The following is a 22,699-nucleotide window of genomic DNA, read 5'->3' on the forward strand; positions in this document are numbered from 1 at the left end:
GAATTTCATGAGCCAAGGAGAGATTATAGCAGTTTTGTTAGTCATCAGTAAGCTGCCAAGGCGTTCTGAAAGACAGATGAAATAGTTTATACTCCAGGTTCTTACACAAAGTATTCTTTTTGAATGAATAGTTGTGCTTCTCTAATGAATTCTTATCTGAATTAAAAGCTTCAGGCATAGGGAAATGACAGATGTCAATGAATAATGCCAAAGCCAAAGGCCTAATAAAACAGCATTATATAGCAAAATAATTAACTTCTGTTGTTCTTTTTAAAACCATGCTTTCTCTCTAGGCACACATGTGCTAAAAATGAATATAACAACACCAAGACACACATACAGAGGTGATCATTCAGATACAAGATGAGTAAAATTACTAAAGGTCTTTGTGATGAAACAATGCATAAGATAGATTCAAGTCATAAAAGCAAGTGTAAAAATCAATCTATGGTACTCAGTTAAGTGCCAAAAATAGTTTTTATTAACAGAAGCAATGGAGGACAAGCAGCAATTTTATGCACCAAATTAATGGCCAAATTCCACAGTACACATGCACACACATACACACGTACATGTACAAACACACCCATGGAGCTCCTCAGAGTACAGAGTTTCTTTTAATTAAGTGGCATCCCTGTGCCTACTATGTCTTGCTTGCCTGCAGAGGGAGGCAAAAATTTAGTTCAATAATCCTGAGCAGCACTGATCAAAGAACAGAAAAATATTTTTTGCCTATATATCTGACAGCATGTTTTTAGCCAGCAGTATTTTATTTTATCATTGCCTCATGGGAAGTCTGAATTCACATGAAATTAGTCAATTACAATGCCAACCACACTGTGCACCCTCAATTAATATTCATGCTTAAAGATGATAAGGATAAAATTCAAGACCCATACCTTCTAAAATGGAAATTTTTTTTTGGCCTGTAAACTGACATGCAAAGAATTATTATTCTTTAGAAGTGGCTCAAATTGGGCTTTAGCATTTTTTTTTAACAAATCCAAGTACAATGATAGAACAAGCCTGGCACTATAAGCTCAGAGGAGAGCTTTAGTCTTCACTTGGCCAGCAACTTGCTGTGTTCATCCTTGATCCATTCAACATCTCCTGGCCCTAGTTTCCTTATTTGGCCCATAATCTTCTTGCCTATCTCTCAGGGTTATTCTGAGAATTAAATGAGATTAAAGTTAGAAGTGTTACTTGAACAAAAGGTATCAATGACTCTATGTTTTATTCAAAGTGACACTCACAAGAGGTGGTCCAAGATGGTGCCATAGGAAGACCCTGAACTCATCACCTCCCATGGACACAGCAAATCTTCACCTACAATGTGCACTTCTTCCAGAAGAACTGAAGTTTTACTGAACAAGTCCTGCACAACAAAGGATACAGGGACCCCACAGAGAAGGGAGCAGGAACAGAGATATGGTAATGATGGGAACCTCACTCCTGATGTAACTACCTGAAGTAGGGAGGGATATTACTGAGGGACCTGCACACAGACTTGCCTGCCCTGGGGCACAGCAACACAAAAACAACAACAACAAATGAAACAGCAGTTTAAAGGGCAACTAAACTCTAAGTGAAAGAAATTCATTTAATCACCTTGGAGTCTGCCAAATGGTGGGGGAACTGCTGGAACTTTCTCTATGCTCTATCTTTACCTGTCCCACCAGCGCAGCCCCAGCAAGGAACACCCCAGGACCCCCCACCCCATGCTCATTTCCAGCTGGCCAGCCAAGGCCACCAGGTACACGCAATCTACATTGGGCATATTCCTACAAAAAGCTACTTCTTCAAGACTGGAAGGTATAGCTGTTCTAACTATTCATATACCTAAACTTAAACAAAATGAGGAAACAGAAGAATATGCCCCAAATGAAAGAATATGATAAAACTCCAAAAAAAAAAACTCTAATGAATCAGAGGTAAGTAGTTTAACTGATAAATAGTTCAAAATAGTGATAATAAAGATGTTCACTAAACTTGGAAGAAGAATAAAGAAACACAGTGAGAACTTCAAGAAAGATACAGAAAATATAATAAGCAAAGAGAAGCCACAGAGCTACAGAATACAGTAATCAAGCTGAAAGATACACTACAAAGAATCAACAGCAGATTAAATGATACAAAAAAAATGGATCAGTGATCTGGAATACAAAACAGTGGAAATTATCCAAATAACTGGAAGACAAAACAGTGGAAATTATCCAAATAAAACAGCAAAAAAAGAAAAAAATAGTTTTTAAAAATAAGAATAGTTTAAGGAACCTCTGGGGCAACATAAACATACTGATATTGCCTTATAGAGGTCCCAAAAACAGAGGAGAGAAATGGGCAGAAAACTTACTTGCAGAAATAATGACTGAAACACTTCCTAACCTGGGGAAGGGGACAGACATCCAGGTCCAGGAAGCACAGAGAATCTTAAACAAGCTAAATTCAAAGAGAGCCACTCAAAGATATATTATAAATTAAATGGCAAGAGTTAAAGAGAAAATCTTAAAGGAAGAGGAAAAATAGTCATATATAAAAGAAACCCCATAAGGCTATCAGATAATTTTTCAGCAGAAACTCTGCAAGCCTGAAGAAAATGGCAAGACATATTTAAAGTGCTAAAAGGGAAAAACCAGGACAAGCTAAAACTAAAGTTCATCACCACTAAACTGGCCTTATAAGAAATGCTAAAGGGCCAGGGGTGACTGGGTGGCTCAGTCAGGTAAGCAGTCAACTTGATTTCAGCTCAAGTCATGATCTCAGCGTCCTGGGAGGAAGCCCTGCATTAGGCTCCACACATAGTGGGGAGTCTGCTTGAGGATTCTTTCTCTCCCTTTCCTTCTGCCCACTCCTCTGCTCACACACACATTCCCTCTCTCTCTCTTTCTCTCTTTCTCTCTCTAAAATAAATAAATCTTTTAAGAAAATAAACGTTGAAGGGTCTCTTTTATTTTTATTTTTTTTAAAATTTCTTTTTTTTTAATTTTTATTTATTTATTTATGATAGTCACAGAGAGAAAGAGGCAAAGACACAGGCAGAGGGAGAAGCAGGCTCCATGCATCGGGAGCCTGATGTGGGATTCGATCCCGGGTCTCCAGGATCGCGCCCTGGGCCAAAGGCAGGCGCCAAACCGCTGCGCCACCCAGGGATCCCGAAGGGTCTCTTTTAAATTGAAAAAAAAAAAAGTCGTAACTAAAAATAGGAAAAGTACATGAAAGAAAAAATCTCATTGGTAAAAGCAGATGTATATAGTAAAGGCAGTAAATCAGCCACTTAAAAAGCCAATATAAAAGACAAAAATAGTAAAATTAACTGTAATAAAGGATGCACACAGAAAAAGATGAAAAATAAGACCTCGGGGGATATCTGGGTGGCGCAGCGATTTGGAGCCTGCCTTTGGCCCAGGGCGCGATCCTGGAGACCCGGGATCGAATCCCACGTCGGGCTCCCGGTGCATGGAGCCTGCTTCTCCCTCTGCCTATGTCTCTGCCTCTGTCTCTCTCTCTCTGTGACTATCATAAATAAATAAAAATTTATAAAAAAAAATAAGACCTCGGAAACATAAAACATGGATGGGGAGTGGTAAAAAATATATTGCTTTTAGAATGCACTTAAACTTAGCCAATTATCAGCTTAAAAGAGACTGATTATATATATATGTATATATATGTCAATATATATGAGCCTAATAGTAACCACAAACCAAAAACTTAGAATAGATACACAAAAGATAAAAAGAAAGGAACCCAAATACAACACTAAAGAAAACCATCAAACCACATGGAAGAAACCAAAAGAAGAAAAAAGGAAGAGAACTATGAAACAGTCAGAAATGAATGAACAAAATGGCAATAAGAACATACCTATCAATAATTACTCTAACTGTAAATGGACTAAATGCTCTAATAGATTGAAAAAATAAGGACCGTTATATGCTTCCTATAATAGGCACAGTTCATATCTAAAAACATACAGAGACCGAAAGTAAAGACAGAAAAAGATATTCCATAAAAATGGAAACAAAAAGAAAATGAAGAAACCTGATGTAACAATAATTATATCAAAGCAAACTTTAAAACATAGCCAGTAACAAAAGACAAAGAAGGACACTGCATGAGGATAAAGGGGTCAATCCAAAAAAAAAAAAAGATATAACATTCTAAATATTTATGGACTCAACATGGAAGTATGTGTGTATATAACAAACATTAACAGACATAAAAGGAGAAATTGACAGTAATACAGTCATAGGAGACTTTAATACCCCATTTGCATCAATGGATAGATCACCCAAACATTAAATTAATAAGGAAACATTGGCTTTAAACAATACATTAGACCAGATAGAATAGATACTAATCATTTCATCCAAAAACTACAGGATACATATTCTTTTCAACTGTACATAGAACATTCTCCAAGATAGATCACATTTTAGACCACAAAACAAGCCTCAATAAATTCAATGAAGATTGAAATCTATCACATGCATTTTTTTTTCTGACCACAGCAGTATGAAACTAGGAATGTAAATTGGTATAGCCACTATGGAAAACAGTCTGAAGTTTCCTCAAAAAAATTAGAAATGGAGCTATCATATGACTCAGCAATTCTACTTCCAAGTGTTTATGCAAAGAAAATGAAAACGCCAACCCAAAGAGATATATGCACCCCTACGCTCGTTGCAGCTTATTTACAGTAAATAAGATATGGAAGTAGCCTAAGTATCCATCGATAGTTGAATGGATAATGAAGCCATAAAAAGGAATTAAATCTTGTCATTTTTGAGAACATGAATGGACTAAAGGATATTATGAAAAGCAAAATTTATCATGGGGATCATTTCATAATATATAAAAATATTGAATCACTATGATGTACACATGAAACTAATGGGATATTGTGAGTCAAATATACTTCAATAAATCTATATATCTAAAAATAAAAAACAAAGTGACACTCACAGCCACAGGAATAGTTATTAAAACATATCAGCATTCCTGAGTAGTTTTACATTATCTCGACCCGTTCTCAGCATCTCCTCTTAAGTAATGTCAATTAATTCCTCTCCTTAGTACTGTTAATACATATTAATAATTTGTATTTATGGATTCAAAATCTCAGTATCTGAATCACATACTCTGCCAAAAATAAATTGACCTTATAAACCTCTGAAATAATACATGTTCTGTTCAAATTGTCCATTTGCAATAACAAATTCTCACACACTGACAGAGTTATTGGCCTGTCATATTTGGTTGCATGAAAGAGACACTGTGTCTACATAAACATCCATAGAACTACTCCTGTAATAATGTCTAGTAAGTCTAATCCACCATGGGCCATGCTCATGCAGTACTCTGAGTCCCAAAGTAAGGGACTGGAAAAGGTCTCTAACGTGTCCACATCAGTAGGCTAGAGATGCGAAATCTGAGAGAATGTACAATGCTTTAAAAAGAGAAGGTTTTTTTTTTAATCCTAAATTTTGTTTCCAGACTGTTACAGATTTTTTCCCTATACACTGAGGGGGGGAATTTTTGTTCTAACCCTTTTCATTTCTTATTTTCCCAATGATTCATTTTTAATACTTCCATGAGCCAACAGGGCCATAGTGAACATTTTTATGATCCTGAGCTGACAAAGTGACTCCATATATGTGTGTGTATGTGTGTAATAAAGTTCTTTTAAGGTAAATTAATATACAAAATCTCCATTTCCCCCAAGGCTTATCTTATTCTACAAAATGGTAATTCTCATTTTTATCATTTTAATCTTAGGCTATAAAAATAGACAAGTAATAACTAGTATTATAAGTTAAAATAATAGTTACCTTTAGGGGAAATGGTAGTGATTAGGAGGGACCATGGGAGGGACTCTAAGGGGGCAAAATGCATATTTCTTGATGTTGGTGGTGATTTAAGAATCAATATGTTTGCCCAGAAATTTACAGCTTTGACCAAGGCTTTAAGTGGGAAATGAAAGTGGTGAGGTAAAATTGCTCAGTTAAAACTACGAAAATAGAATAGTAACTTTGGAGGACATGAATGATATTGGAAGAAGACTCGCAATGGAGGAAATACTCAATAATTTACATAAGAAATCCATTTATAAAGGAGAGGCAGGAATAAAAGTTATGATCTGAGATGTCTATACTCCAAAGCACAATGGGTAATAAATTTAAGATACTAACACAAGGAAATAAATGCAACTTTACTTATGGAATCAGTAAATATTTATTCAATGCTGGTCACGTACTAAGCACTGGGTTACAGGTATGAAATACAGTGCTTGAGAACCTCAGTGGCTGAGATCTACAATCTAGTGGATGAAACATGTTAGGGAGCAAACAATTATAATATTATAAATACCACCAGAGATACATAGGAGTTTTTATTACATAATTGATGAGGGACATCTAAATCAAACCAGAGGGTTATGGAAAGCTTATTAAAGTATTAATAAAGAGGCTCGAAGAACAGAAAGAGCAAAGGTGTTCAAGACAAAGCAAATAATGTATTTCCCAAACTTGATAGGATAACTTGCAGCTGGGTTTCAGAGATGACAATACATATTTTAAGTGAAAAGAAATCTGCACTGGAGAAAAAGCAGTGCTATGAGTAGAAAACTTGTAAGAGGATTAAAGAAGAAAGACCGGTGACTACTCAGGGCTCAAACCACAGGCCATTTGACCATTTGGAGGATGTGCATGTCACACTTCTGATACAGATGTTTTAAAGGCAAAAAGGGAATGAAAACAGATTTGTGAACATCTACCATGTTGCTACTAGACATTGTGTCAAACACACTCACATAAACCATCTCAAGATATAGTAATTATGGAAGGCTTCAAAGAGCTATGCATCTCAAAAAAGTCTATTCACTAAAATCAGTGCATCTGATAAATTCTTGATATGTCTTGATAACTATACTTGTTTGAGGAGTTAAAAGGAAAAATAATGATACCTGCTCTCTGAACCCAATTTTGATCAACAAAGATCAGAAAATTAGTTAATGAAGCAAAAGTGGTAAAAACATTGGGATAAATCCAAAATGCTTTCTGTTACAGTTAGGGACAGGAATGCTAAATGTAGCCAGACTTGCATTCTAAATAGTCAGACTTGTTACTGGACAGTACTTTCCAAACTTTTCAAGTATTGGGACTTCTTCCATAACATAAAACATGTTTTATAGACCTTTACAAGGTAGTCACATCAGTTAATTTAAAAAATACTTTTTAATTTAAAAAATAAAGATGTTATGTGTAGGGGGTGGTGACTGAACAAACACTGCCTATGATGAAAGGAAATATGTTTCTTAGAACTTCCTTGGACATTTTTTTCCCCAAGAAAGTAATTAGAAATACAAAATGACATAAATATCAAGTATAGCAGAGTATTTCTCATTTGAACAAATGTTACCTACCTATAAAATCCACTTTAATATATTCTCAGTACAATCTCACCAACGTTATTTTTATCAGGTATTAAAAAAGTGATGTGACTAATATGCACATTTATGAAATCCAGTCCTGTAGAATGATATACAAGGTTGAATGCCTGCTCCTGCCAGCAGGAATTGAACAATTTCTCACTTTGGAGAAGTGCATTACATCTCTGAGGCTAACTTGGGGTCATTTAGTAAATTATCTTTTCCAAGCACTAAATAGCTACTAGCTTCAAAGAGTTAATGAACCCCATAAAAAGCAAGTGATTTACTTCCTTCTCACCGGTAGGGTCAAGCCGGTCTATTCATTCATCCTCTCACCACTCAAGTGAGGCAGAGAAGAGACACATATTATAATCCCAATTACATGACTGGGACATTAAAGTCCAGAAGTGTTTCCTGACTGGCACAAGGCCACGGAGAAGTTATGTGCAGAGCTGTGACAGGAACTCACAAGCCTCTGGGTCCAGTGCTAAGTCCACGGAGCAGTCTTGTTGATGTGCTATGGCTTGGCCTCAATAAATCTGAAAGTGTGCTCATGTAAATAAGCACAGCTCAAGTAAAAAATAAAAACCTTATCATACGGATTTCTCTCTGAAAATGTAATCCTACTTAAAGGAATTATTTTATATATGAATAATGAAAAATTAACTCAAAATTTATTTACAGCCAGAAGATTTCAACATCTAAGATGACTGAAGTTCAATAAATAGTACTAAAACCAGAAAACCTTTTCATATGACATTAAAAGAATTGCATTTACTTTGAATGTAGAACCTCAAAGATGGCAATCTGCATCTGGGTTTAAAGCAAGCATAATTAATACAAGTACATTGACTTTTTAAGCAATTATGAACCCAACTTTTGGTTAGTGACCTAAATTGATTTAGATAAACATACAAGCGGCTGAAACTTTTATCCAACAATCATGCAATGACGATTTGGTGCCATATGCTGGCATTCAGGTATGTGAGCAGAACAAAGTCATACCCTTGTGAAGCTTATGATCTAGAAATCAAATATGCACAGAAGTAGACATTACAATAGATGTTATATCCTTTGTAGAAGTCATCTAGTGAGCACTGGGTTGTCTAATGGGGATAGTGCATAATTATCCATTGTAATGGGGTATGAGTGAAGGATAAAGCAGTTGGGTAAGAGTCTTCTGAGAAAATCTCAATGAAGTTAATTAGGCGAAGAGGAGTGGGGGAGAAAATGCACTCCACAGGATCATATTCCATATTTATGCTTCCCTTATATGTTATGTCAGAAAATTTTCACTTCGTGTTATTAAAAAATAAAAAAAAATTTCTATTAAAAAGTTTTTAGTAAATCTGCCAACCTTATTTTTCTTATTGATTTACTTGGAGTGATTACAGTATTAAGAGCTCTTTTGTCCACTCTCTTACTTAATTCTATTTGATCCTCATATCAACTTTATCAAGTAGGTAGGATAATACTGTTAGGTTCATTTCTGAGAACCTTGAGCCGAAGGGAAAAGGATTTACTCCATGTCACACAGTTAGTCATCAGTGAAGCCAGAACTGGAATCTAGATCTTCTGATTCCAAGTCCAGTGCTATTGAAGGGGGGTACTTGGATCTGAACCACACAAATAACATTAAACAGAAGGAAGAAGTTCTATAGTGATTTGTGTAGGAGGCCATCATTTGTAATTTTGATGCAAAAATATCATCTTAGAGCTTAAATTAGATGAACTAGGATAACACATTTCACAAATGTGCTTGCCAGTATATATGACTTTAATGGAGGAATCATGTTAGGATGCCTGGGTGGCTCAGTCGGTTAAGCATCTGCCTTCTGCTCAGGTCACGATCCTGGGGTCCTAGGACTGAGCCCCACATCAACCCTCACGTCAAGCTCTCTGCTCAGCAGGGAGTCTACTTTTCCCTCTCCCTCTGACCCTCCCCCCGACTCATTCTCTCTCTCTCTCACACACACATAAATTAATAAAAAATTTAAAAATTTAAAAATGGAGGAACTGTCTATATCAAAATGCAATAATTTTACTTCTCAGATTCAGACTATTGCTAGATAATTATCCATAGAACTCATAATCTAAGGATGCTGTAAAGTGCATCTTTGTCCATAACTTTATCCATTTTTACTAGATAATGGATGACATAAACCACTTTATAACATAAAAGCTTAAAAATAAAACATGCTGAGTTTATAGAAGAAATATAAGAGAGTGCTATTAGTAAATTTAAAGCTTACCTTAAATGGGCTTATACAAACGAAAATATATGTCTTCTTGCATATGTCTAAAACAATGCCAGCTAAATTCCTAGGGATTGCCAACCAACCTCTTGAAAAATAATGCCATTCAACAATACTGATCAGTACATAACTGTAAGTGCAGGAGGAGTTCCAACCCAACATACAAAAGGGAAATTAAACTTTTCTTATTGCTTCTTCTCTTTACTGCATGATGAGTATATTGAATCTTACCCTAATTTTTAAATCAATAATATGTAAAGGACCACTAAGCTATCATTTTCCATTCAAATTACACCTTGCCACTATTAATATGAAAAAAAGTCTCAGGCAGCCCAGGTGGCTCAGTGGTTTAGCACAGCCTTAAGCCCAGGGCATGATCCTGGAGGCCTGGGATCGAGTCCCATGTCGGGCTCCCTGCATGGAGCCTGCTTCTCCCTCTGCCTGTGTCTCTGCCTCTCTCTCTCTCTCTCTCTCTCTCTCTCTCTCTCTCTCTCTCTCATGAATAAATTAAAAAAATCTTTAAAAAGAAATCTCTTTAACCTGCTTAGTCCTTGTTTACAGTCTCTTCTGTTACATTTACTAGAACTCAGTATCACTAGCTAAAACTTGATAATAGCTCTATACTTTGAGTCAAACCTCTGAGCCCTTCCAAGTTAATCCACATTCTTCTACACTAGTTTTTCAGCCAACATTTTTCTGTCACACCAAGATCCTGAGGGTGACAACAACTATAAAAATGTGTTACATTTCCAAGTGAGTCAATGCAGCTGTCCTGTGAAGGATCAGATACTCTACGCGTGCTAAAGGAAATGCTGACATAGTGTCCAAGTGAAAAATGAGAAGTAGACACCGAACAAGTGAGCTTCTTTGCTATTTGGACTTCTTCCCCTCTAACCTGAGATAATTGTTTTAATCTTTCTCCTTTACCAACAAAAATTTGGAACTGGATTATTTTTTAGTACTTAATTAGGTAATTAGTATTTTCAAACACACATTGTCAGAAAAACTACATACTGATTGCACCAACCAAGCAGTTTGTTTCAGACTCTGCAAATGTAATGACAGACTTTTTATTTAAATATCCAATTATGAATGAAGGTGAATTATTTTGACATAATTATTCAATGCCAGAGAAGTATACTGATTTATAAGGACAAACCCAGACCCTACGTCCAATACTACTTGGGGGCACCCATTAAAACTAAAAAGAAAATGTGATGTTTGGATACAGAAACTATTTTATCTTGTCTGAGTTATGCAAAGGTCTTTCAGGTATATGATTCTTACAGATGGAGAGCAATTTATTATAAAACAGACATGAGTAAAATCAGAAAACATGTTTTTTAATAACTGACAGGGGCCTTAGAAATTATCCAGTCCTGGGGATCCCTGGGTGGCGCAGCGGTTTGGCGCCTGCCTTTGGCCCAGGGCGCGATCCTGGAGACCCGGGATCGAGTCCCACGTCAGGCTCCCGGTGCATGGAGCCTGCTTCTCCCTCTGCCTGTGTCTCTGCCTCTCTCTCTCTCTCTCTCTCTGTGTGTGACTATCATAAATAAATAAATTTTTTAAAAAAATTTTAAAAAAAAGAAATTATCCAGTCCTTAAAAAATTAATGAATTAAAAAAATTTTTAAAAAGAAATTATCCAGTCCAATCTTACAGTAGGGTCACTATGCAAAGCTCTTGATTATTTCAAAATTTTTCTATCAATCCAAAACCTGAGATTTTGTATCAATATTAAATATTACATAGCATGCTATACAATGATTTTTCATGCTATTCTCTTCATATGTAAAATGTGAGTTGCTTATCTAAAGTATGAGTTTCTGTGGACAGTAAGCAACAGTTAGGCTGTGAACTAGTTAAATCAAAGTCTAAGACTGTTCATTGATGTGGCATAAATACATGAATGAACTGATAGATGAACGTGAGCTCTCTGTAAGACTGTGACCAGGGCAGGTACTATGTATGCCTACTTACCTATAAGTTTGCAGCATCCAGCACAGGATATGGCTCCTAGTAACCACACAATAAGTTTTGTCAGATTGAATCTTTGACCCTTCTTCTTGCAAGCTAGGGTAAGACTTCTTGAATAACCTTTTGTCTCATGGAGTATTAAAGCATATCATGTGTGTGAAACTGATTTTTTTTCAGATTTTTAAAACCTGTTTCAAAGTAGTTCTAAGAAGTTGCTTCTTAGAACATCTCTCCCATTACGAGTCTCTAAAATAGTCAGTTCTGTTCATGGAAGAATCAGATGTGGCTCCACGAACAATCATATTTGAAGAACCAGTCTATTTTTAGAGATCTTCTTTGAAGACGATGAAGAATCTCTGGGACTCAGCCAGTGAACATTTTTTATTAAATAATAATTAATATACAAACTAATATAACACTATGTCACAGACTAACAACACTATACGTTAACTATACTGGAATTTAAAATAAAATTTTAAATTTTAAAAAAGAAGAACATACAACACTGTATTATTTTTGAGTGTACAACATAGTGATTCAATATTTAAATACATTATGAAATGGTCACTACCGTAGGTTTAGTTATTGTCTGTCACTGTGCAAAGTTGTAAACAATATTCTCCATGCTGTGCATTACATTCCTGTGACTTAGTTATTTTATAACTGGACAACTGTACTTCTTAATCTCCTTCACCTATTTCATCCAATCCCTACCCTCTAGCAACCATTAGTTTTGTTCTCTGTATCTTTAAGTCTCTTTTTTGTTTGTTCACTTATTATGTTTTTTAGATTCCACTGTAAATGAAATTATACAGTATATGTCTTTCTCTAGGGGACTTATTTCACTTAGCACAGTACCCCCTAGGTGTACCTATGTTGTTGCACATGGCAAGATTTCATTCTTTTTATGGCTGAATAATATTTTATTGTATATATATATGTACAGTAATATTCCATTGTGTATACACACACATATACATAATCCATTTATCTATCGATGGACACCTAGGTTGTTTCCATCTTGGCTACTGTAAATAATGCTGAAATGAATATAAGATGCATATGCCTTTTCAAATTAGTGCTTCTTTCTTCTTTGGCTAATTACATAGAAGTGGAATTGCTGGGTCATTTGATAGTTCTGCTTCTAACTTGGGGGGGAATTCCATATTATTTTCCATAGTGGCTTTACCAATTTTCATTCCCACCAATACTATACAGGGTTCCCTATTCTCCACATCCTCACCAATACTTGTTATTTCTTGTGTTTTTATATAACAGCCATCAGATAGGCATGAGATGCTATTGCATTGTGGGTTTCTTTTTAAGATTTTATTTACTTATTCCTGAGAGACAGAGAGAGAGAGAGAGAGAGAGAGAGAGAGAGAGGCAGAGACACAGGCAGAGGGAGAAGCAGGCTCCATGTAGGGAGCCTGATGTGGGACTCGATCCTGGGACTTCAGGATCATGCCCTGGGCCCAAGGCAGGCACCAAACCACTGAGACACCCAGGAATCCCCCTCATTGTGATTTTGAGTTGCATTTTCCTGATGGTTAGTAATGTTGAGCACCTTTTCATGTCCCTGCTGGCCATCTGTATGTCTTCTCTGAAAAAATAAAAATGTCTATTCAGGTCTTCTGCTCATCTTTTAATTTGATCGTTTGTAGGTTGTTTTTGTTGTTGTTGTTGTTGTTGTTGTTGTTGTTGTTGTTTTGCAATGGGTTCTTTGAGTTCTTTATATATTTGGGATTTTGACCACATACTAGATTTATCATTTGCAAATATCTCCTCCCATTCCGTAGGTTGTCCTTTTGTTTTGTTGATGGTTTCCTTCACTGTGCAAAAGCTTTTTAGTGTGACATAGTCCCAACCAGGGAACTTCCTAATAGGAGAAACATATTAGGGAAATTTTTGTCTTCAGTTAGTCCATTTCCTAAATGAATCTGCATTTGTATCTGCTGTTCCATTAGCGAGTACATCTTTTCTTCCCCTTTGCTTTCCCAGAGACTCCATAGGATATGTGAGAAGCTACTGCAGCAATTAAGAAGCACAAATGAGCAGAGCCAAGGTGAAACACATATTAAATACTCTGAGAAAGAAAGAGGGAGAGAGAAAGAGAGAGAGAGAGGCAGCATAGAATACCAAAGCATATAGCAGAATGAAAAGCAACAGCTGTACCACTAAGTGTAAAAGAGACCTTATGACCCAAGAAAGTCAAGGAGGAGTGGAGGTGGTGCAAGCAGCTCAAGAAAACAAAAGAAGAAATACAAAAGTGGGGAAGAAATGACAACACACAAAGAAAAGGAGAAAAGCAAGAGAGCAAAAAACAAGATTTATGTTTCAGTGACTTTTACCCCGGTAAAGCATCTGACAATAGGTCTGACATGCACACAAAAGAAATGATCTCAGATAAATAGAAGGCATGTCATACAAAACAAGGTGGGAGCACACAGAAATACACTAAAACAAGGAGAACCAAAAATTGGAAAAGAAAAAAAAAAGCAAGTAAATCCATAAATAAATATCAAATAAAATACTTTCCAAATGTCAACAATTGTGGAGTCACAATCTCTTTAAAAAGTTTATTTTCAGCAATATCTGTTCCTGCCCCTATATTCCCCACAATCAAGCCAAATAGCTACACTAAATCTAGGAAGACCTCTCAATTTGGAGTCCAGAGGGGCTGTGAGAGCTTAGCAGTCATTTTGCCATCCTATTTTAATTCTCTGAGTTCTCCCAAATACTATAAAAGCAGTGACAGCAAAGTTATTAAAGCAAGGAGTGCTATAACTACCTTTTTATCTCCAGGAGTCATAAATCCTAAGTCCTGATTCTAGAGACATTTTGAGGCAAAAGGTACAGGGCAGACATACTTAAAAGAAAATAATTAGTAGTTCTTGGTTATAAATTCATATGCTTTCTCATGTGAGCTTTTTGTAATTACAAATCTCAGGATGAATGCCACTTGTCAGCAGTCTAAATTCTAGGAAATGTTCTAGTTTCTAATAAATTTGGTATATACATCCAGCAGAAAAGTATGGAGTCATTAAAAATAGCATTCTATGGGGTGCCTAGGTGGCTCAGTTGGTTAAGCACCAGGCTCTTGATTTTGGCTCAAGTCATGAGATTGAGCCCTGTGCTGAGGGTGGGGTGGATGGGATCTGTGCTTATTGAAGAGCCTGCTTGGGATTCTCTCTCTCCCTCTCCCTTTGCCACACCCTCCCAAAATAAATAAATAAATCTTTTAAAAGATAGCATTCTCAAAGAATATTTAAAGAAATGGGAAAATATTCATAATATAGTTTTAAGAAAAAATATACTAAACTTTATATATCATATGATCCCAATTATTTAAAATACATATATATAGGCATATATGAAATAATTTCTTTAGAAAAACTCAATTAGGTCCACATTGTACAGTATAGCAGTTTATACTTATTTGTAGCACTCAGTGCAATGGTTATTATTACCTATTCTTTTGTTTTTAAGATTTATTTATTTGAGAGAGAGAGAAAGAGAGTGGGAGAAGGGGCAGAGGGAGAGTAAGAGAATCTCAAGCAGACACCACACTGATTGCAAAGCCCGACCCAGGGCTTGATCCCAACACCCTGAAATCATGACCTGAGCTGAAACCAAGAGTCTGATGCTTACCCGACTGAGCCACCCAGGTACCCCTATTATTACCTATTCTATCAACAATCCTTAAGCTGCTTGTCTTGTATACCTCAATATGTCCAGCACCCAGCGCTGTGATTGATCCATATTAAGTACTCAATAAATGTTTCCTAAACCAATTAAGGAATAAAATAACAAAAAACAAACAGAAAAAGACTGGAAAGAAACAGACAAAAATGATTAAAGTTGTTTTCTTAGGAGTTATTTGATAGAAATATTTTTTTTTCTTTAAAAAATCATGTTAAAAAGTTATAAAACAATTATCTTCCATAACCATAAGAGGTTATTGGTAAAAGAAGTCAATCTCCCAAAAGCACATATCGTATGATTCTATTTATGTAAGATGTCCAGAATAGACAAATCAATAAAAAAGACAGATTAGTGGTTGTGTAGGGCTGGTGGACAGGAAGTGAATGCTAAAGAGATTTCTTACCGGTGAGATGAAAATATTTTAAGATTAGATTATAGTGATGGTTACACAATTCATTAAATAAGCTAAAACCATTGAGCTGTGTACTTTAAATAGAATTATATAAAATGAAAGTAAGATATTTACAGATTTTAAATATTAGTAAAGATTATTTCATTAGAAGGGTTTTTTGAATTTGAACCCACAAACAGGCCTTGAGGTTTTAGCTCTGATATATCCTTAAATTTTCTTTTTTCTTTTCTCATTATATTTCAACAAAAGACAATAGAGACAACTTTAGAACAAAGTGTGAGAATAAGATATGTTTCTTAGCTCATAAATTAGGTAGAAATCCTTCTAAATTTACTACATTACTATTTGTACCCTCTTTTCCAGTATACACTCAAATTTTCCCATAACAAAACATAAGAAAATCTATTTTATATTGGAAAATATGCAATATTGCACAAACGTGGATACTGAAGTACTTTTTTTTCTTACTTCCTTTAGTTTACATGACTCTGACTCTCATCTCCTAAAAATGATATGCTCTTACTATGTAATAACTCTCCAATCACTTAGCTCCAAGTTACCTAAATTCATCATAGTGCCTTTTGTAAGATGGAAATTATTAGGTAGAGTTTTCTCTTAGGAAGTAAGACATTTCTTTGAACTGCTGAAACTCCCTGGCCACATGTCAATTTCCTTCAGACACTGGAGTGTGAGGTAACCTTGAGGCAATTGATGAAAATGCCAAAGATTGGGCAGTCATGATGCATGATGCTAGCAGGACTGGCTCCATCCTGTGGGGAGTCGGTGGGGGGCGGCGGGTTGGGAATGGAGGGAGGTGAGAGGAGACATTGAAATGGCCCAGCTACTGAAATCACAAAGATCAATTACTGCAACATACCAGGATGGACACTAAAAGCCATTTTTTTAATGTTTTTTTTTTAATTTATTTATGATAGTCACACACACAGAGAGAGAGAGGCAGAGACACAGGCAGAGGGAGAAGCAGGCTCCATGCACCGGGAGCCCGACGTGGGACTCGATCCCGGGTCTCCAGGATTGCGCCCTGGGCCAAAGGCAGGCGCCAAACCGCTGCGCCACCCAGGGATCCCTAAAAGCCATTTTTATTTACGGTCTAAATTTCAACTTTAAATTCTATACACTTAAAATCTATAAATTTCAATTCTTTAAATTCTATACTCTAATTTTGACTTCAAATTTCAACCTCTTAAGCAAACACTTCTTAGTTTTTGATGCCACATTAACTCCATAAATTATGAGTGCTTGGTTATATGATGACACTTAAGGGATAGTAACATTGTTATGATGAAACACTTTCAAAATAGGAGTGAGCAGATAAATTTTAAATTCACTTAAACTCACTTAATTTAAGTATACTTTTCAACTTTTTAAATTCTGAAATTGTGCTGCTTTGGTTCCTATGCATGCTAACCATGGGCTTCCTCTACTAAGAGATGAATGGATGGACAGATGGATGAATGGATGGACAGACCGATGGATGGATGGATGGATAGATGGATGGATGGATGGATAGGGGATGAACGAAAAAGGAAATGAGAAAAAGGGAGAGAGAAATAAAACACTGGAAATTTCAACTGGCTGAAATTGAAGACTATTTAGGACAGAAGGTAATTTGGGTTTGAAAGACATAAAATAAAATAGTTAAGAGATAAAAGTTAAAATAGCACCATGATCTGAAAAGATATGTGCACCTCCTTATGTTTACACAGCATTATTTCCAATAGCCAAATTATGGAAGCAGCCTGAGCACCCATAGATAGATGAATGGATAAGGATGATACAGTGTGTGTGTGTGTATGAAATGAAATATTACTCAGCCATAAAAAAGAATGAAATCTTGCCATTTGTAACAATATTGATGGATTTAGAGAGTATAATGTTAAGTGAAATAAGTCCGCATAGAAAGATAAATACCATATGATTACATTCATATGTGGAATTTAAGAAACAAAACAAAGAAAAGGAAAGAGACAAACCAAAAAACTGACTCTTAACTATAGAGAACAAACTGATGATTACCAGAGGGAAGGTGGGTGGAGAGGGTGGGTGAAATAGGTGAAGGGGATTAAAAGCACACTTATCACAATAAACACTAAGTAATGAATAGAATTGTTGAATCACTATCTCATACAACTGAACACAATATAACACTGTATGTTAACTATACTGGAGTTAAGATTTTTTTTAAGGTAACTAAGACATAAATGCTTCATGTTATTATTTTATTTCCACTAAACAAAATATAATTATTTTTTTAAAAAGAGCATCATGATAATTAAAAGGGATCATTTCCCATTTTGTATTATGCTTTTATACATCATGACCAATCTAAAAGGGGGGGAAGGGGGAGAGAGAGAGACAGCTCATGCACTATTTTAAGCATACGCTGCTATTTTTCAAATATCCATCATTTACTGAAAAAAGAAATCCTAACTCTGTGCTATTTAAGACAATGCTGTTATATGTTAAGTTTATCTGTCAGAGAGAAGGGCCAAAGGTTTATAAGTTACAACTCAGCAATATATCCCCAAGCTGCATTGTCCTGACATCGGGTCACAGAGGCTGAAACACAATAATATCCAAACCATTAAGAGAAAAGCCATCATAAATTCAAAATATGATACATGTACAGCAATAAACTCTGCTCAAGCCTTACACAAGGACACAAAGGAGGATAACACAAACAGAGAGTAGGGGTAGCACCCGAATTTCAGACAACATGGTAGGCACGCTCTGAAATGTCGCACTGATGTTGGGGGAAGGCAACTACGCAATCATTCTTTTAAAAAAATATTCACAAATGAACTAGTTTTAAAAAGCCAGCAAAACAAAACTAAAGTCTAAGGGCAGAGAAATGGTGTAAGCTCTGAAGCTATATAAGCATTGAAGGTGGAATACAGACCTCACTGATGTAGGCATCAAGGATCCCCTGTCACTTCTAATTCTGTAAAACTGAGGAAAATCACAACTTCTTTATGTTTCTGAAATGTGGATGTCAGCCCGACTTGCCTCCTGAGGCCACGTTACAATGGTCAAAGAGCTAATATTTGTGGAAATGTGTTAAAAACCATAGACTACTATAAAGCATAAAGTCTCATGTTTTGAAGCTAAGAATAGGTTAAAAATAGACGAGAACTCCCTGTATTTCACACCGAGTCTCTTTTTTTTCTTTCCTGGTCTACCATCTACTAGGGGAGAAGTGACTGTCGTCTTGTCTCTCTGCTTTTCCTTTCAAGGACCTCCACAGTCAGCAACGTCCACCATTTAGAATAAGAGAAACCTAAATAACACTAGTTTTAGTTCAGCCAAGCTTCCCGAAATTATCACAGTTAAGGTTCTAAGTTGAGTTGAGCTGCTCAACTCCAGCCACCCCTCCTTCTCCTGTGTTAAGAGAGCAGTCTGCCAGAGTCCTTGGACCATCCATCCCATCATCACCCAGACTTCACTGGCGGTAGTGGTGGACTGGCTCTGGCAAGTTATGTATGGATGACACTCCCCAGTCCATCCTCTCCTAACTCACTATTCCTGTGCTCACGGGTTAGGACCTGTCCCCAAACAAGCTGAAAGTAAGCCAGAGATGCAGTGTTCTATTTCCAGAGCTTGAACATGGCTTTCTTTCCTTATTCTGAACCGACAGCTTTTTTGAAACAGAAGATAAAAAAAGAAGGATCAACATCATTTTCGGGGACTTAAATTGTGTCTCCTTCACTCGTGTCAATGCCCTGGAGTCTGTTTGACTCCAAACTTCAACGGGCAAGTCATCAACACTGAGGGAAAGCAAGAAAGAGCAGATCTTGAAAGTAGAAAGAGGGAAAGTAATCAGCCCCCTTCATGTGATCGTCTTCTCAGCCCTGCCCAGACCCATTAGCAGATGGTTATGACAACCCAATGGAAGTACATGTTGGGCGCCCACTGGGCGCCAGGATCTAAACCACATGTTTCTAAATGTTGATTTCACACAGCCAATCCCATTTGCAGATGGCAAAAATAAACGAGAAATACCTTGGTAAAAATCAGACAGATCTAAAGGATTCCCAAAAGCTCACCAGAGAGAAAATACTTCTTTTCCCATTGTTTGCCTGTCTCGTGATAGTGGCCATGAAGGCATGAACTTACATGAGGCTGCAGGACACATGGATAAAACTGAAGACGGACAGACCGAGGTTCAAATTCCTATTCAACAGTTTGGGGTCATGTAAAAAAGTTTCTTGTAAATGAAAAAAAAAAAAGTTTCTTGGTAACTAAAAGAAACTTTTACCATTTACTATTCCCAGGGAACTAAATAAGCAATTCTTTATTAAAAAAAAAAAACCTCAAGGCTCAAGACAAATAAGCTATTAAAGGGAGACTGTTGCTGTTACTACTCTGTCCATTTATTATATCTAAGCCAGTGATTCTCAACTGAGAGCTATTTCGCCTCCCAGGGGACATCTGGCAAGATCTAGAGATTTTGTTGATTGTCACAACTGGGATGGGGTCGCTATTGACAGGTAGTGGGCAAAGGCCAAAGGTGCTACTACCATGCACAAACAGCCCTCTACAAAAAGATCTTACTGGGCTAAAATGTTAATACTGCCAATGCTGATAAACCCTTCACAGAGGGAAGGTAAAGCAGATAAATTTGTTGAGTCCAGTTGAATAGTACACTATTTAACAGAAATACAAACAAGGCAATATTTAGACAGAACCTTAAAAAATACTCATACACTTTGATCCAGTCACTTCACTTTTAGAAATGTATCCTCATGAAATAATAAGAAATGCACCCAGAGATTTACGCAAGAGTAAGTAGATTAGAAAATTAAAAACAGCAAATGGTCAATTGTAGGTACAGTGGTGATAGGGTGACTATATGATTTGTCTTCCAAATCGAGATGACTCTGGGAGTAAAAGGGAATGCTTTAATAATTTTGCAAAGACAACAGTCATAAATAAGAATTGCTGCAGACAAACCAGGATATATGGTCCCCCAGAATAGAGTATGCCACATGCTAATTATGAAATGGCAGACAGCCAGCAAAAATACTTGAAAGAATATTTAACAACATAGTAAATTGATAATGATATAATACTAACTATAAAAGGCTGGATATAAAACTTCTGTATCAAATTTTGTAATATATATACCTGTAGGCTTTGAGAGAAGAATGGGAAGACACATACCAAATTGTTGACACTAGTTTACTAGCTGTTGAGATTACAGCTGGGTTTGTTTTTTTCTCTATATTCAAAATTGCTATAATCATTTTTAGAATTATGACGGTGTTTTGCCTCTTTAGAAAGAAATATAATTAAGTACCAGTTGATGAGGGAAAGCTATTCTTCAAAAAGAATGGCAGCTAATAAATATGGAGGAAATTATATATAAATTAGAAAATCACAACTTTTGCAATTCCTAATGATATAATGGTTTCAGGCAAGGAGCATAGTTGGACGCTAAAATCTTTAGGTGAGTGCTCACTTCGGGAGCACATATACTAAAATCGGAACATGACAGAGAAGATTAGCATGGCCTCTGCATAAGGATGGCACGCAAATCTGTGAAGCATTCCATATTTTAAAAAAATAAATAAAATAAAATCTTTAGATGAAAGATTGTTGGTTATTCACCAAGTTTCAGGGTATTATTCCACAGAGTATTTGCGAATTGTAAAGAGAACAAAGTATGCCTTTCACAATGAAGAGATCTGGTGATTATCATATTAACCAAATTATCAAACTTCACATAAGGTTAGTGCAAACTCTAGCATTACATACCTTTTGTGGTAACATAATATGAAATAAGGACATCATCTGCATAATATTCCTGCCAAAACATGTTTAGCTTGAATCCAATCAAGCTATTAGATCTACTTTTATTCTGCAGGAAATCCAGATACTGTAAGAACTAGGAACACAACACCGGATAAATGCAGAATGTAGGAACTCAAAAGACAACTATCATGTCTTAAGAAAGTAAAATTTATAGGGAAAGAAATAGAGACTTCCGGATTAAAAGACACTAGAGAGACATAGAAGTCAGACACAATCTCTGAACATTATTTGAATTCTCGCTTTTAAAAAAGAGGTTTAAAAATCATTTGTGGAACATGAGAGACACCTAACTCTGGGAGATGAACAAGGGGTAGTGGAAGGGGAGGTGGGCAGGGGGGCTGGGATGACTGGGTGATGGGCACTGAAGGGGGCACTTGGCAGGATGAGCACTGGGTGTTATGCTATATGTTGGCAAATTGAACTCCAATAAAATATTTTTTAAATAAGATATCATATATATAGACAATGGAATATTATCCAAAAAAAAATCATTTGTGGAAAATTGGAAAAATTTGAAATTAACTTGGTTATTTTCAATATAATCATTAGATATTTAATTCTCATAAGTATGTTGATAATATCGTGGTTATATAAAACATCTATGGTGAATATCACAATGTCTGTAGCTTATTTTCAAGGCATTCAGAAAAAAATATACATACTTACAAATAGTTATATAAAGCAAATATGGCAAAATATGAACAATTGTTGAATCAAGGTAATCAGTATACAAGTGTTCATATTGTGTTATTCTTCCAACCTTTCTGGATATTTGGGGAAATGTTTAAATATGAAATTAAGGAAAAATTTAAAAGTTACACTTGAAGTCACATAATTTACACTTAATGTAACATAATTAGTAATCCCAGAGTTGACCACTGTCTTTCCAAGACCAGACACATAATAGTTACACGGAATCGGAGAACCCAACAACCGTCTCCTGAGGGTTCAGAATCCTCTGCATTGCTTCAGACCAGCTCTTCATGTTCCACTTCCCTTGGTTCCCTCACTTTCTGCGAGTTATTTCAGTTGCTGTTCACCCTCAGGTGCTACCACCTTCTCTACTTACTCTAGGAACTTACTCCATCTT

At 36.1% G+C, this 22,699-nt stretch overlaps 1 protein-coding gene and 1 non-coding gene across 6 annotated transcripts in view; one reads left to right on the forward strand and one right to left on the reverse strand.

Annotated features, from left to right (window-relative positions):
* The window catches only part of SLC44A5 (solute carrier family 44 member 5), a 379,443-nt gene that overhangs the window by 247,548 nt on the left and 109,196 nt on the right, over nt 1-22,699 (reverse strand). The gene's annotated exons all lie outside the window — the stretch shown is intronic.
* On the forward strand, nt 21,249-21,355 carry LOC129520394 (U6 spliceosomal RNA). The gene has a single exon (XR_008666608.1). It is a non-coding gene; the product is annotated as a U6 spliceosomal RNA (small nuclear RNA).

Source organism: Nyctereutes procyonoides, unplaced genomic scaffold (genome assembly GCF_905146905.1).
Source record: "Nyctereutes procyonoides isolate TBG_1078 unplaced genomic scaffold, NYPRO_anot_genome, whole genome shotgun sequence".
Lineage (NCBI taxonomy): Eukaryota > Metazoa > Chordata > Mammalia > Carnivora > Canidae > Nyctereutes > Nyctereutes procyonoides.